The following is a 17,121-nucleotide window of genomic DNA, read 5'->3' on the forward strand; positions in this document are numbered from 1 at the left end:
TTTGAAGATTGCAAAGCACCTCTAGGAATACTTCTTAGCTAATCCCTTGGGGCAGGGGCTCTAACCGGTTGGTCAAGCTTGACTGGTGCATCATTTCGGGAAAAGGCAGTAGCAGTGTTAAGAGCTCAGGAGTTAGAGATTAAATCTCTGCCTCTGCTGAGAGTGACCTGGGGCAAGTTATCTTCCCTAAGCCTCAGTTTCTTCATCTATAAAGTAAGGATAGTAATATTTACCTTGAAGAGCAGTCGTAAAGGAAACAAAAAAATACATGGAAAACGCTTAACCACAACAGATGGTTCCCATTTAAGGACAACCAGGTGGGTTGAAAAGCAGCTGTTAGCCCCTCACTGAGCATGTGCGCCTCCCTCAGCTCAGGTGCATCCCAGTAGGTGGGCTGGGGAGAGTATTTCCAATTGCTGGGCAACCTACTTCCCTGCCAACTGTGAGCTGCAGGGAAGGGATGCCTAGGTGGACCAGGTCAGCACATCCTCTAACATCCGACTTCACCCCCATGAAATCAACACCCTCACAATCTTGGTATCCTGGGAGACTGGAGAGGGGTCCTAAATGGGAGGGTTCCCAGAAGAAACTTTACCAGCTAGAGAATTCTGCCTAGGGAAGAGGTGTGTTTGTTTGTTTGTTCTCTGTTGCCCCAGCTGGAGTGCAGTGGCACTATCTCAGTTCTCTGCAACCTCCGCCTCCAGGGTTCAAGCGATTCTCATGCCTCAGCCGCCCCCAGCTAATTTTTTGTGTTTTTAATACAGATGGGATTTCGCCATGTTGGTCAGGCTGGTCTCGATTTCCTGAGCTCAAGTAATCCTCCCTCCTTGTCCTCTCAGAGTGCTGGGATTACAGGTGTGAGCCACCACACCTGGTCTGTTTGTTTTTTAGAGACAGAGTCTCTGTTGCCCAGACTGGAGTGCAGTGATGCAATCATAGCTCACTGCAGCCTTGAACTCCTGGGCTCAAGCAATTCTCCTGCCTCACCCTCCCAAGTAGCTGGGACTACAGATGTGCACCACTACACCCTTAATTTCTTTGTAGAAATGAGGTCTCACTATGTTGCCCAGGCTGGTATCAAGCAATTTTCCTGCCTAGGCCTCCCAAAGCGCTGGGATTACAGGCGTGGGCCATCGCACCCAGCTTTGGGGGATAGGTTTTAATGTTCATTTTCTAGCTCCGGGAAGGTAGGTGCCCATGAGTCATCAGGGGTCTTGGCCACTTTCATCTTTGCACACTGGGTCTGATGTTGCCAGGGACAGATGAAAGTGCAGCAAATTGGAGAGAATAGGGAAAGCATGTGGCTACAAGACTTTACTGAGGAAGGTCTGTTTCTTCTAGAGAGCCTGAAGACTGATGCCATGACCCAGGACTATGACGTTTACTGGTACATGTAAGTGTCTACCTTGGCCACTTATGCCTCTTTTCTTTTCTCTAATACATTATCACTACCTCATCTTCAGGACAGTTTTTAACCTAGAGGTCCAAAACCCGGCAATCCATCATCTGCGCAGATTCTTTGTTTTCTAAAATAAGAGATTCTCAGACACCAACTCCTTAGAGATTCTGATTTAGGAAGTATGAGAGGCTTAGGGGCCAAGCATATAAATTCTGGAGACAGATTGCCTTGGTTCCAATCCCAGCTCCCTGGCTTACTAAGTGTGCATGTGAGCAAGTCACTTATGATCTCTGCACTTCAGTTTCTTCATCTATAAGATTAGAATAATAACAGTAGCCTACCTGACAGAGGGGCTAACAGGGTGAAATGAATTATTGTTATTAAGCAAGGCACAGGGCCTAGAATTTGGTATGTATTTTTTAAAAGGCTGTTGATCATGAGACACAGACCAGCTGAGGAATCACTTTGATACAAAGCTATTTCTAATTAGCATCCAACCATCGGTCTTTAGTGTAATTTCAGAAGTCGAAACAGGAGATTCAGGGACATCAAAGAATAATTTTTGGCAAGTTCCTGACGCTGACAAGAAGGATGAAAATTAGGAGGCATTACTTTTTGATCACTCCTTATATGGATACATTTATGAAACACTGGACAATTTTCAAGGTAAACCATTGAACATCAGGAAGCACAAAGTCAAGAGAGAAGAAAAACCTAAAATTACAGGATTTCACATGACAAATCAAAAGTAAATTAATCATTTTTCCACTGACCTTAATCACAGGGAAAAAAAAATTAATCATTGTCAGAAATGTTTAAAACTGCTTGAGTTCTTCCCAAAGTTCCAGGGAATGAGATATAGTCATCATAAGATGAATTCCATCAAATTTGATCCAGCTGCATTTAGAGCAGCACACCTGTATACGACTACTAGACCAGCTTCTCTAATGATCAGAAATTGAATGTAGACAACACACAAAGAGGGAATTTTAGTACTTTTAGCTGCTTAGTATGTCATCCATACATCCAAACTTCAGAGGTGCTTTGTCAGGCATTTTTCACAGCTTCTCCCTTCCCCATTTTCCTTTTTATTCTTTTTTCTTTTTATCTTTTTTTGAGATGGGGTCTTACTCTGTTACCCAGGCTGGAGTACAGTGGTACAATCATAGCTCACTGCAGCCTCCAACTCCTGGGCTCAAGCAATCCTCCTGTCTCAACCTCCCGAGTAGCTAGAGCTACAGGCATGCACTACCATGTCTGGCTAAGCTTTTTATTTTTATTTTTTGTAGAGTTGGTGTCTTGCTATGTCACCCAGGCTGTTCTCCAACTCCTGACCTCAAGCGATCCTCCCTCCTCAGCCTTCCAATGTCCTGAGATGACAGGCATGAGCCACTGCACTGGCCACATGTCTTGTTTTGTTTTGTTTTTTTGAGATGGAGTCTCACTCTGTCACCCAGGCTAGAGTGCAGTACCACAATCTCTGCTCACTGCAACCTCCGCCTCCCAGGTTCAAGTGATTCTCATGCCTCAGCCTCCTAAGTAGCTGGGATTATAAGCGTCTGCCACCACACCTGGCTAATTTTTTTTTTTTTTGTATTTTTAGTAGAGACAGGGTTTCACCGTGTTGGCCAGGCTGGTCTTAAACTCCTGGCCTCAAGTGATCCACCTGCATCGACCTCCCAAAGTGCTGGATTACAAGTATGAGCCACCACGCCCCGCCAGATTTTTCTTAATCACCTACACCAAATTCCTTTCTCTTCCTTTTGAATACTGTCATTTACTCTTCTAAGCTATTGCAAAACCATCTGTGCTACTATTAAGCATGGCATCTAGGTATTTACACTTTTTTTTTTTAGAGATGGAGTCTCACTCTGTCACCCAGGCTGAGGTGCAGTGGTGCGATCTCGGCTGACTGCAAGCTCCACCTCCCACCTTCAAGCAATTCTCCTGCCTCAGCCTCCCAAGTAGCTGGGACTACAGGCACATGCCACCACGCCCAGCTAATTTGTGTATTTCTTGTACAAACAGGGTTTCACCATGTTGGCCAGGCTGGTCTCAAACTCCTGACCTCAGGTGATCCACCCGCCTCAGCCTCCCAAAATGCTGGGATTACAGGCATGAGCCACCAGAGCTGGCCAGAGTTACACATTTTTAATTACAATTTTTATCCAGATAATTGTAGATGTACATGCAGTAGTAAGAAATCATAGAAAGATCCTTACATTTTGCCTAGTTTCCCCCAAGGGGAATGTTTTGAAAAACTATAGAACAATATCACAACCAGGTTATTGGCAATGCTACAATTCACTAATCTTATTCAGAGTTCCTCAGTTTACTGACATTCATTTATGGACATGTATGTGACTGCTTATTAATATCTATTCAATTTTATCACCCGTGTAGGTCCAGGTGCCCACCAACAGGGTCAAGATACTGAATATTTCTAGCACCACAAGGATGCCCCTTGGGTTACCCTTTTATAACCACATCCACCTCTTCCTGTTCCATGTACCTGTGGCCCTAAATCCTTTACCCTGGCATCCATTTGTCCTCCATTTCTAAAATTTTGTCATTTAGAAAATGTTTTATAAATTGAATCACATATTATGCAACCTTTTGGGACTGGCTTTTTTCACTCAGTATAATTCCCTAGAAATTCATCAGAGCTGTCACATGTATCAATAGTTCATTCCTTTTTATTGCTAAGTAGCAGTACTCCATTGTAGAGCTCTTTCACAGTTTGACTATTCATCCGTTGAAGGTCATATGAGTGGATTTCTTTTCTTTTCTTTTTTTTTTTTTTGAGATGGAGTCTCCCTCTGTTGTCCAGGCTGGAGTGCAGTGGCGCGATTTCGGCCCACTGCAAGCTCCGCCTCCTGGGTTCACGCCATTCTCCTGCCTCAGCCTCCCAAGCAGCTGGGACTACAGGCGCCTGCCACCACACCCAGCTAATTTTTTGTATTTTTAGTAGAGACGGGGTTTCACCATGTTAGCCAGGATGGTCTCGATCTCCTGACGTCGTGATCTGCCCGCCTCGGCCTCCCAAAGTGCTGGGATTACAGGCATGAGCCACCGTGCCCGGCCTATATGCTTATTTTTCATGTGTATATCTTATTTAGTGAGGTGTCTGTTAAGGTCACTGGCCTGTTTTTAATCAGGTTGTCTTTTTCTTATTGTTGAGTTTAAAGCATTCTTTGTATATTTTAGATAACAGTCTTTTATCAGACTTGTCTTTTGCAAATATTTTCTCCTAGCCTGTGGCTTTTCTCCTTATTCTCTTGAGAGTTTCACAGAACAGAAAGTTTTAACTTTAATGAAGTCCAACTTACCAATTCTGTCTTTCATGGATCATGCTGTTGATGTTGTATCTAAAAAATAATCACAAAACTCGAGGTCATCTAGATTTCCTGCTATGTTATCTTCTAGGATTTTTATAGTTTTGTGTTTTATATTATGTTATCCATGTTGAGTTAATTTCTGTGACGAGTATAAGATTTTGTCCAGATTATTACTATTATTATTATTTGCATGTGGATGTCCAGTTGTTCCAGCACCATTTGTTGAAAAGGCTCTTTTGCTGAATTGTATTGCCTTTGTTCCTTTGTCAAAGTCAGTTGACTGTATTTATATGGATCTATTTCTGGGCTCTCTATTTGGTTCCATTTATCTATCTTTGTGTATTCTTTTGTCAAACCACACTGTCTTGACTACTGTACCTTTGTAGCAAACCTGGAACTCCTCCAATTTTGTTCTCCATTAATATTGTGAGCTGTTTTGGGTCTCTTGCTTCTCCATATAAACTTTAGAATCAGTTTGTCAATATCCACCAAGTAAGTTGCTAAAATTTTGAGTCAGATTACGTTGAATCTACAGAACAAGTTGTGAAGATCTGACATGTTGTAAATATTGAGTCTTCCTATCCATGAACATGGAATATCTCTCCGTTTATTTACTTCTTTGATTGTTTTCATCAGAATTTTGTAGTTTTCCTCACATAGATTGTATATGTATTCTGTTAGATTTATACCTAAATATTTTGTTTTTGAGGGTGTGCTATGATTTGAATATGGTTTGTCTCCCAAAAAATTCATGTTGCACTTGGTCTCTAATATAGCAGTTTTGGAAGGTAGTCCCTTTAAAGCATGATTGGGTTGTTAAGATTGATCAATCTCTTTCTGAAAAGATTGGGTTTGTTCTCTTGGGATGGATTAGTTCCCAGGAGAGTGGGTTGTTACAAAGTGAGGTTGCCTCTTCTGTTTGGACTCTTTGCATGCACCCACTTCCCCTTCTGCTTTTGAAACATGCCTCCTAGTATGTTTCATGCTTCCACATGCATGCTTCCCCCATGCTATGAAGCAGCAGGAGGCCCTCACCAGATGCAGTGACCCGTCTTGGACTTCTTAGCCTCCAGAACCTCTTTTCCTTATATATTTCCCAGTCTTGGGTATTTTGTTATGGCAACAGAAAATGGACTAAGATAAGGTGCTGATGTAAATGGTATTGTATTCTTAATTTCAAATTTCCCTTGTTAATTGCTAGCATATAGGAAGTAATTGACATTTATTTATTTATTTATTTATTTATTTATTGAGACAGTCTCAGTCTGTTACCTAGGCTGGTGTTCAGTGGCAGAGTCTTGGCCTGCTGCAACCTCTGCCTCCTGGGTTCAAGCAATTCTCCTGCCTCAGCCTCCCAAGTAGCTGGAATTACAGGTGCACATCATCAAACCTGGCTAATTTTTGTATTTTTAGTAGAGACAGGGTTTCACCATGTTGTCCAGGCTGGTCTCGAACTCCTGGCCTCAAGCAATCTTCCTAGCTTAGCCTCCCAAAGTGCTGGGATTCCAGGCGTGTGCCATCATGCTGCAGCTGACTTTTATATGTTAACATTGTATCCTGCAATCTTGCTATAACAGCTTTTTAGCTCCTGGAAAGGCTTTCTGGAGTGTGGTGGCATGATCACAGCTCACTGTAACCTCTGCTTCCCAGGTTCAAGTGATTCTCCTGCCTCAGCCTCCCATGTAGCTGGGACTACAGGCTTGCATCACCATGCCCAACTAATTTTTTGCATTTTTAGTAGAGACAGGGTTTCACCATGTTGGCCAGGCAGAACGCCTGGCCTCAGGTGATCCGCCCGCCTCAGCCTCCCAAAGTGCTGGATTATAGGCATGAGCCACCACGCCTAGCCCTGGTCAATACTTTTGACATTTCTACATAAACTACCAGATCATCTGTGAACAGATTTTTAAATTTCTTTCCAATATGTATACCCTTTCCCCCCTTTTTCTTACCTTGCTGCATTAGCTAGGACTTCCAGTACAATATTGAAAATCAGTGGTGAGGCCAGGGTCAGTGGCTCTTCCCTGTAATCCCAGCACTGTGGGAGGCCAAAGCAGGCAGATCACTTCAACCCAGGAGTTCGAGACCAGCCTAGGCAACATGAGAAAACCCTGTTTCTGCAAAAAATACAAAAGTTAGCTGGGCATAGTGGCATGCACCTGTAGTCCCAGCTGCTCGGGAGGCTGAGGTGAGAGGATTACTTGAGCCCAGTAGGTGAGGTTGCAGTGAACCAAGATCACACCATTGCACTCCATCCTGGGCAATAGAGTGAGACCCTGTCAAAAAAAAAAAAAGAAAGAAAGAAAGGTGTGATCCATTTTAAATTAATTTTCATTTAAGGTGTAATGTTTAGGTCATGGTTTGTGTTTTTGCCTACACAGTACCATTTGTGGAAAAGGTTATACTTCTTGTCAAAAATCAATTAAGCATATATCAGTGGATCTTTTTCTGGAATCTTTACTCGGTTCCACTGATCTGCGTGTCTGTCACTCTGTCAATACCATACTGTCTTAATTGTGGTAGCCGTGTAGTAAACTTTAATATTGGATACAGTGATTCCTCTCACTTTATTATTTATCAAGATTATTTTAGCTATTCCAGAGCTCATTCCTTTCCACTTAAGTTTCTGAATAAGTTTGCCCATGTATACAGAAATGCTTTCTGGGGTTGTAAAGAAATTGTATTAAATCTGTAGATTAATTCAGAAGAATATCTTTATTATGTTGAATCTAGTTGTCTCCATTAATTTAGGTTTCCTTTGATTTCTTTCATCAAGATTTTGTAATTTTCCACACATATATTAAGTAAAATAAACTTAGAAATATATCTAGCCCAGGTGCAGTGGCTCATGCATGTAATCCCAGCACTTTGGGAGGCCGAAGTGGGTGGATCACTTGAGCCCAGGGGGTTCAAGACCAGCCTGGGCAACATGGTAAAACCCCACCTCTACATAAACCATAGAAAAATTAGCCAGACATGGTGACCCACGCCTGTAGTCCCAGCTCTAAGGTGAGAAGACTGCCTGGGCTCATGAAGTCAAGCCTGCAGTGAGCTATGATCATGCAAATGCACTCCAGTCTGGGCAATAGAGTGAGACAGTCTCTCAAAAAAAAAAAGAAAGAAAAGAGAGAGAGAGAGAGAGAAAGAAAGAAAGAAAGAAAACTGTCTAAATATTTCATTTTGTCTGTGTGTCATATGGAAATGCAAAAGTTTTTTTGTGTTTATCTTGTATTCTAAATCCTCACTAAACTCATTTATTAGTTCCAAGAGATTCTTTGTAGATTTCTTGGGATTTTCTACACAGGCAATCATATTATCTGCAAACAGAGATAGTTTTGTTTCCTCCTTTCTAACCTGTATACTTTTATTTTTTTCTTGTCTCTTGCAATAACTTCCAGGACCATGTTGAAGTGATGAGAGCAGACTTCCTTGCCTTTTTATCGTGATCTTAGTGGAAAAACATTCATTCTTTCATCATTAAGTATGATGCTAGCTCTAGATTTTTGTTTTTGTAGATGCTATTTATCAAGTTTAGATATTTCCCTTCTATTCCTAACTTGCTGAGATTTTTTTTATGAATCAGTGTTGGATTTTACCAAACTTTTTTGTTTTTGAGATGAAGTCTCACTCTGTCACCCAGGCTGGAGTGCAGTAGCACACTCTCAGCTCACTGCAACCTCCACCTCCTGGGCTCAATTGATCTTCCCACCTCAGCCTCCCAAATAGGTGGGACTACAGGCACATGCCACCATGCCTGGCTAATTTTTTTGTACTTTTTGTAGAGATGTGGTTTCACCATGTTGCCCAAGCTGATCTCAAACTTCTGGGCTCATACGATCTGCCTGCTTTGGCCTCTGAAAGTGCTGGGATTACAGGAGTGAGCCACTGTGCCTGGCCAAACATTTTTTCTATGTCAAATTGATAGAGTTGTATGATTTTTCTTCTTCAGCTTGTTAATATGGTGAATTACACTGATTGATTTTCAAATATTGAACCAGCCTTATATACCTGGAAGAAGTTCCACATGGCTATGGTACATAATTCTTTTTATACATTGTTGGATGCAGTTTGCTAATATCTAGTTTAGATTTTCACATGTAAATTCCTGAGAAATATTGGTGTATAGTATTCTTTTTTTGTACTGTCTTTGGTTTTAGTGTCAGGGTAACACTGGTTCCATAAAATGAGTTGGGAAGTGTTTGCTCCTCTTCTGTTTCCTGGAAGAGATTGTGTAAAATGTGTGCTGATTACTCTTTAAGTGTTTGGTGGAATTCTTCAATGAAACTATCTAAGCCCAATTTTATTTATTTATTTTTCTGGTGGGGATTGAGAGGGAGTAAATTTTTTTTTTTCTTTTTGAGATGGAATCTCGCTCTGTTACCCAGGCTGGAGTGTAGTGGTACAATCTTGGCTCACTGCAACCTCTGCCTCCTGGGCTCAAGCGATTCTCATGCCTCTGCCTCCCAAGTAGCTGGTACTACAGGTGTGTATCACTACGCCTGCCTAATTTTTTGTATTTTTGGTAGAGATGGAGTTTCGCCATGTTGCCCAGGCTGGTCTTGAACTTGTAAGCTCAGGTGATCCCCCCACCTCAGCCTCCCAAAGGGAGAGAGTAAATTTTTTAGAACAGTTTAAACTTACAAAAAATTGAAAATATGGCAGTTTTCATATACTGCATATCCAGTTTCCCCTATTATTAACATCTTGGATTAGTGTGATACATTTGTTAAAATTAATGAATAATATTGATACATTATTATCAACTAAAATCTATACTTTCTTCAGATTTCCTTAATTTTTTTTTTTTTTTTTTTGAGACGGAGTCTTTTCTCTGTCCCCCAGGCTGGAGTGCACTGGCGCGATCGCGGCTCACTGCAAGCTCTGCCTCCCGGGTTCACGCCATTCTCCTGCCTCAGCCTCCCGAGTAGCTGGGATTACAGGCGCCCGCCACCACGCCCGGCTAATTTTTTGTATTTTTAGTAGAGACGGGGTTTCACCGTGTTAGCCAGGATGGTCTCGATCTCCTGACCTCGTGATCTGCCCGCCTCGGCCTCCCAAAGTGCTGGGATTACAGGCTTGAGCCACTGCGCCCGGCCCAGATTTCCTTAATTTTTACCTAATGTCCTTTTCTTATTCCAGAATTCCATCCAGAGTACCACATTACATTTAATTACCTTGTCTCCTTAGGCTCCTCTTGGCTGTGACAATTTCTGAAACTCTCCTTGTTTTTTATTTTTGTTTGTTTGTTTTATTTAGGTTTCCTTTTTTAAGACAGAGTCTCACTCTGTTGCCCAGGCTGGAATGCAGTGGCGTGATCTCAGCTTACTGCAGTCTCTGGCTGCCTCCCAAGTTCAAATGATTCTCCTGCCTCAGCCTCCCGAGTAGCTGGGATTACAAGCGCCCACCACCATGCCCTGCTAATTTTTGTATTTTTAGAAAAGACAGGGTTTCACCATGTTGGCCAGGCTCGTCTCAAACTCCTGACCTCTAGTGATCTGCCCGCCTCAGCCTCCCAAAGTGCTGGGATTACAGGCGTGAGCCACCATGCCCAGCCCTTTTACTTAGTTTTTATTTCATAATCTTAACTCTGCAATTCAGCTAGATGTAAAAGGGAATAAGGAAAATATAGAACCCAAAGAACTGCAGTGAGAGCACAAAGATTATAGAAGGCTGCAAACAAGTTGGGTGGTGGGGCACTCTCCTGAGCTACAGAAGGAAAGGCCTGGTAGTAAAGATAAAACACAAGTCAAATTTATTAGAATGATCTACAAATTTATTAGAATGCTCTTCTTGCTGGTCTTGCCATTCCTGTACCCGAAGCACTCCATGGCTTCCAAGACATTCATGCCTTCTTTCACCTTGCCAAAGACCACATGCTTGCCATCCAACCAGTCAATCTTGCAGTGCAGATGAAAAACTGGGAACTGCTTATGTTGAGTCCAGCATTTGCCACGGACAAGATGCCAGAACCCCTATGCTTCAGAACGAAGTTCTCACCTTCAAATTTCTCCTTGTAGATAGACTTGCTACCAGTGCTATTGTGGCATGTGAAGTCCATACATACCCTGACACATAAACCCTGGAATAATTCTGTAAAAGCAGAAACCCTTATAACCAAATTCTTTCTCTTCAGTGCTCAGAGCATGAATGTTTTCTGCTCTTTGGATCTTTGCAAACAACTCAAAGGAGATGCAGCTCAAAGTCTCGCCGTCAATGGCGATGTCAAAGAACATGGTGGGGTTGACAGTGACTTGTGGCATAGGGCTCTGGGTGGCCCCAACATCTGCAAAGCATCCTTGTTTTTGATGAGCTTAACAATTTTAAGAGTACTGAAAAGGTATTTTTCTGAATTTCTCTCCATTAGAATTTTTCTGATGTTTTTCTTGAGACTGAGGTTATAAGTTTCAGGGAGAAAGACCAGAGACAGAAAGTGCCATTTTCATCACGTCATATCAAAGATACATACTGTCGGCTGGGCGCAGTGGCTTACACCTGTAATCCCAGCACTTTGGGAGGCCGAGGCAGGTAGATCACCTGAGGTCAGGAGATGAAGACCAGCCTGGCCAACATGGTGAGACCCCATCTGTACTAAAAATACAAAAATCAGCCAGGCGCGGTGGTGGGTGCCTATAATCCCAGCTACTTGGGAGGCTGAGGCAGGAGAATCACTAGAACCTGGGAGGCAGAGGTTGTAGTGAGCCAAGATCACACCACTGCACTCCAGCCTGGGCAACCCAGCAAGACTCTGTGTCAAAACAAACAAACAAACAAACAAACAAGAACACACAGAGAGATAACATGATTCTGTGGTGCAAACTAACTTTTGAAAATTCCATATTCCTGGCCGGGCACGGTGGCTCACACCTGTAATCCCAGCACTTTGGGAGGCCAACGCGGGCGGATTACCCAAGGTCAGGAGTTTGAGACCAGCCTGGCCAACATGGTGAAACCCTGTCTCTACTAAAAATACAAAAATTATCCAAGCGTGGTGGCACACGCCTGTAATCCCAGCTACTCGGGAGGCTGAGGCAGGAGAATTGCTTGAGCCCAGGAGGTGGAGGTTACAGTGAGCAGAAATCATGCCACTGCACTCCAACCTGGCCAACAGAGCGAGACTCTGTCTCAGAAAAAAAGAAAAAAAAATTCTATATTCCTCTCTTGGAGATTCACAACTCATAATTGTATATTCAAGGTTCTGAGAAGTCCTGTTATAAGGAAATACTCTTATTATTGCTTAATCTGGAGTTCCTCAGACTACAAAACTTTTTTTGGTTGCCACAAAATATCTATTAACATATTTTAGAACTAGTGTTCTGAAGAACATAGTTGGGAAATGTGGATTCGCTCATTTTCTAAATAAGGGAACTTGCATTAAGTGAGTTAAGTGATTTGTACCAAGTTACAGGACTACTTAGTGATACAACTGGGTCTAAAACCCAGGTTTCCTAAATTCCTGATGGTCCAGTATTTTTGCATCATACCACGTCGTCACCTATGAGCCAGGTCCTAAGGCTGCTGAAAAACAATAGGAAATGGCTTTTAAAAGTAATTTTATTGACTGGCTATAGTGGCTCATCCCTGTAATCCCAGCACTTTGGGAGGCCAAGGTGGAAGGATTGCTTGAGCTCAGGAGTTTGAGATCAGCTTGGGTAACATGGTGAAGCCTCGTCTCTACAAAAAATACAAAAATTAGCCAGGGGTGGTGGCATATGCCTGTAGTCCCAGCTACTCAAGAAGCTGAGGTGTCGAGAAACTTCCTGCGGCCGCGTTCGCACCTCTCTGCTCCAGCCTCTGGGGCACATTCCAACCTTCCAGCCTGCGACCTGCAGAGAAAAAAAAATTTCTTATTTTCTTGCCCCATACCTTGAGGCGAGCAAAAAAATTAAATTTTAACCATGGGGAAATCATGCACATCCAGGCTGGTCAGTGTGGCAACCAGATCGGTGCCAAGTTCTGGGAGGTGATCAGTGATGAACATGGCATCGACCCCACTGGCACCTACCACGGGGACAGCGACCTGCAGCTGGATTGCATCTCCGTGTACTACAATGAAGCCACAGGTGGCAAATGTGTTCCTTGTGCCATCCTGGTGGATCTAGAACCTGGGACCATGGACTCTGTTCGCTCAGGTCCTTTTGGCCAGATCTTTAGACCAGACAACTTTGTATTTGGTCAGTTTGGGGCAGGTTACAACTGGGCCAAGGGCCACTACAAAGAGGGCGCCGAGCTGGTTGATTCTGTCCTGGATGTGGTATGGAAGGAGGCAGAGAGCTGTGACTGCCTGTAGGGCTTCCAGCTGACCCACTCACCGGGTGGGGGCACAGGCTCTGGAATGGGCACTCTCCTTATCAGCAAGATCCGAGAAGAATACCCTGATCGCATCATGAATACCTTCAGTGTGGTGCCTTCACCCAAAGTGTCTGACACCGTGGTCAAGCCCTACAATGCTACCCTCTCCGTCCATCAGTTGGTAGAGAACACTGATGAGACCTATTGCACTGACAACAAGGCCCTCTATGATATCTGCTTCTGCACTCTGAAGCTGACCACACCAACCTATGAGGATCTGAACCACCTCGTCTCAGACACCATGAGCGGTGTCACCACCTGCCTCCGCTTCCCTGGCCAGCTCAATGCTGACCTCCGCAAGTTGGCAGTCAACATGGTCCCCTTCCCATGTCTCCATTTCTTTATGCCTGGCTTTGCCCCTCTCACCAGCCGTGGAAGCCAGCAGTATCGAGCTCTCACAGTGCTGGAGCTCACCCAGCAGGTCTTCGATGCCAAGAACATGATGGCTGCCTGTGACCTCCGCCACGGCCGATACCTCACTGTGGCTGCTGTCTTCCATGGTCGGATGTCCATGAAGGAGGTCGATGAGCAGATGCTTAACGTGCAGAACAAGAACAGCAGCTACTTTGTGGAATGGATCCCCAACAACGTCAAGACAGCTGTCTGTGACATCCCACCTCGTGGCCTCAAGATGGCAGTCACCTTCATTGGCAATAGCACGGCCATCCAGGAGCTCTTCAAGCGCATCTCAGAGCAGTTCACTGCCATGTTCCGCCGGAAGGCCTTCCTCCACTGGTACGCAGGCGAGGGCACGGACGAGATGGAGTTCGCCGAGGCTGAGAGCAACACGAACGACCTTGTCTCTGAGTATCAGCAGTACCAGGATGCCACCGCAGAGGAGGAGGAGGATTTCGGTGAGGAGGCGGAAGAGGAGCCTAAGGCAGAGCCCCCATCACCTCAGGCTTCTCAGTTCCCTTAGCCCCTTACTCAACTGCCCCTTTCCTCTCCCTAAGAATTTGTGTTTGCTGCCTCTATCTTGTTTTTTGTTCTTTCTTCTGGGGGGGGTCCAGAACAGTGCCTGGCACATAGTAGGCGCTCAATAAATACTTGTTTGTTGGAAAAAAAAAAAAAAAGAAGCTGAGGTGTCAGGATCCCTTGAGCCTGGGAGGTCAGTGCTGCAGTAAGCCATGATCATGCCACTGCACTCCAACCTGGGTGACAGGGTGAGATCCTGTCTCAAAAACAACAAAAAAGCCCCACAATTTTATTATAAAATATATATATATATGTTTATGACATGTTGTATGTTTGGCATAAAACATTATTAAGATAAGCACCTAGGTATCATCACCCAGCTTAAGAAGGAGAATATTATCAGAAACTTGGAAGCACCTTGTAGGCCCCTCCCCAGTTACACCACCCTGTGTTTATCATTGTGCTTATCATACATTTGCTTTTCTTTATAGTTTAACTACATATACAGATCCCTAAAATGCATTATTCTATTTTACACATTTGAACCTTTAATTAATGGTATTACTATAATATTCTTCTGCAACTTGCAAAACTTTTGCTCATTAATTTTGTGAGATTCATCCATGTTACTAAGTACAGCTGTAACTCATTCATTGCTACACAGACTATCATTAGGTGAATACATCACAATTTTTTTTTTGAGACAGATCTTTTTGTCACCAGGCTAGAGCATTGTTGACCGACCCTACAACTCACCTCTGGTTCAACCGGTTCTCACAGACTACAGGCACGCACCACCATGCCCAGCTAATTTTTGTATTTTTAGTAGAGACAGGGTTTCACCATGTTGGCCAGGTTGGTCTCGATCTCTTGACATCGTGATCTGCCCCCCTCAGCCTCTCAAAGTACTGGGATTACAGGCGTGAGCCACCGCATCTGGCCTCATCACAATTTATTTATTCATTCTTCTGTCAATTGATCTTTGAGTTGTTTCTTTCTGTTTTAGTCCATTGCTGTAACAAAATACCTGAGATTGAGTAATTTATAAAGAACAGAAATTTTTTTCTCACAGTCTGGACGCTGTGAACTCTAGATCAAGGTGCCAGGAGGATCCTTGTCTGGTGAGAGCTGCCTCTGCTTCCAAGATGGTACCTTGATGCTACATTTTCTGAAAGGAGGAACACTGGGTCCTCACATGGTTGAAGGAAGGAGAGAAGGGTGAAAATGGCTGAACTCCCACCATCAATTCCTTTCATAATGGCATCAATCTACTCATGATGGCATAGCCCACATGACCCACATGTCTCTCAGAAGACCTCACCTCCCAGCACTGTTGCATTGGGTATTAAGTTTCCAACACATGAATTTGTGAGGACGTATTCAGACTATGGCACCTTCTCTTTTTCTTTTGGTTTATTATAAACCATGTCTGAAGTGTTTTACATGCACAGACGTGTATAAGCACACCTGCTAGTATTTGTGTAGGTAACCTCAGAGAAATTGCTGAGTTATAGCACCCATCTTCGGTTTTATTAGAGAACATGAAATTGTCATTCAATTTACAATTGACATTGTCACCAACAGTTTATGAGTGTTTCCATTGTTCTATAATTAGCAACATTATCTCGCCAGACATTTTTTAAAAACTTTATATTATGGAAATTTTCACACATGTACAAGAATTATATTATAAACTATCCCCTGCCTTCAACATTTACCAACTCATGGCCAATCTACCATGGGCTATTTTGGAATATTAGAAAGCTAATCTCAGATATCTGAGATTACTTCATCTGTAAACATTTCATAATGTATCCCTAAAAAATAAGGACTCTGCCTTTTAAAAATTGAGATTAAACATACAGTGGCTGGGCGCGGTGACTCATGCCTGTAATCCCAGCACTTTGGGAGGCCGAGGCGGGCAGATCACGAGGTCAGGAAATCGAAACCATCCTGGCTAACATGGTGAAACCCCGTCTCTACTAAAAATACAAAAAATTAGCTGGGCGTGGTGGCGGGCGCCTGTAGTCCCAGCTACTTGGGAGACTGAGGCAGGAGAATGGCGTGAACCCGGGAGGCAGAGCTTGCAGTGAGCTGAGATCGCGCCACTGCACTCCAGCCTGGGCGACAGAGCGAGACTCCGTCTCAAAAAAAAAAAAAACCCAGGCTGGGAAACTGCAGAACACACTACCTGGTTTGTTCACCAAATAAACTGCAATAAAGGGGACAAAGATGGTTTTTATTTGGAACCTGATTTGAGTGACAATAAAACAAGCCACCGTGCCCGGCCCCCGTCTGGGTTTTGTTGAATGCACTCACATGGTGCTGTGTAACATGTTCCAGCAATATGTGTGTTAGATCCAGAGGGTTGATCAAATTTCCAGTAAGAACATTTCTTAAGTGGTGGTATATTCTTCCATTAGGAGGTATATAACATTTTGTTGTGTCTGTTTTGTGTATTAAGGTAGCAATTATTGATAATCACTGCTTAGTTCATTATTTCATTGGAGATTGCAAAATTGTGAGATTCTATCATTTGTTTTCAATATATTAGCAGACTGTTTCTCTGAAGAGAAATATTTCATTATCAATTACTTGATTACCGTGAGGTGTAGCTTACACAGGAAACTGCCAGACTTTCAATTTTCAATGTTGTGGTTTTAATTTTCTATTTCTCTGATTTACTGATGAAATCATATATTCCATGTTTTCTTTTTCTTCTGTGAATTGCCCATTCATTTTTTTTTTTTTTTTTTTGAGACAGTCTCGCTCTGTCCTCAGGCTGGAGTGCAGTGGTGTAATCTCGGCTCACTGCAACCTCTGCCTCCCAGGTTCACGCGATTCTCTTGCCTCAGCCTCCTGACTGCAGGCATATGCCACCATGCCCAGCTAATTTTTGTATTTTTAGTAGAGATGAGGTTTCAGCATGTTGGCCAGGATTGTCTCGATCTCCTGACCTTGTGAGCCACCCATCTTGGCCTCCCAAAGTGTTGGGATTACAGGCGTGAGCCACTGCGCCTGGCCGTGGAGTGCCTATTCTTATCTTTTGTTCATTTCTCTCCTTGGATTGTATGTCTTCTTCTTACTAATTTTTTTTTTTTTTTTTTTTTTTTTTTTTTT

The 17,121-nt window shown here is 43.3% G+C and overlaps 1 pseudogene; it reads left to right on the forward strand.

Annotated features, from left to right (window-relative positions):
* The first annotated feature begins 12,602 nt into the window (after positions 1-12,602).
* LOC116461804 (tubulin beta chain-like) lies at positions 12,603-13,893 on the forward strand (annotated as a pseudogene).
* Positions 13,894-17,121: the final 3,228 nt, after the last annotated feature.

Source organism: Hylobates moloch, unplaced genomic scaffold (assembly GCF_009828535.3).
Source record: "Hylobates moloch isolate HMO894 unplaced genomic scaffold, HMol_V3 SCAFFOLD_22, whole genome shotgun sequence".
Classification (NCBI taxonomy): Eukaryota; Metazoa; Chordata; class Mammalia; order Primates; family Hylobatidae; genus Hylobates; species Hylobates moloch.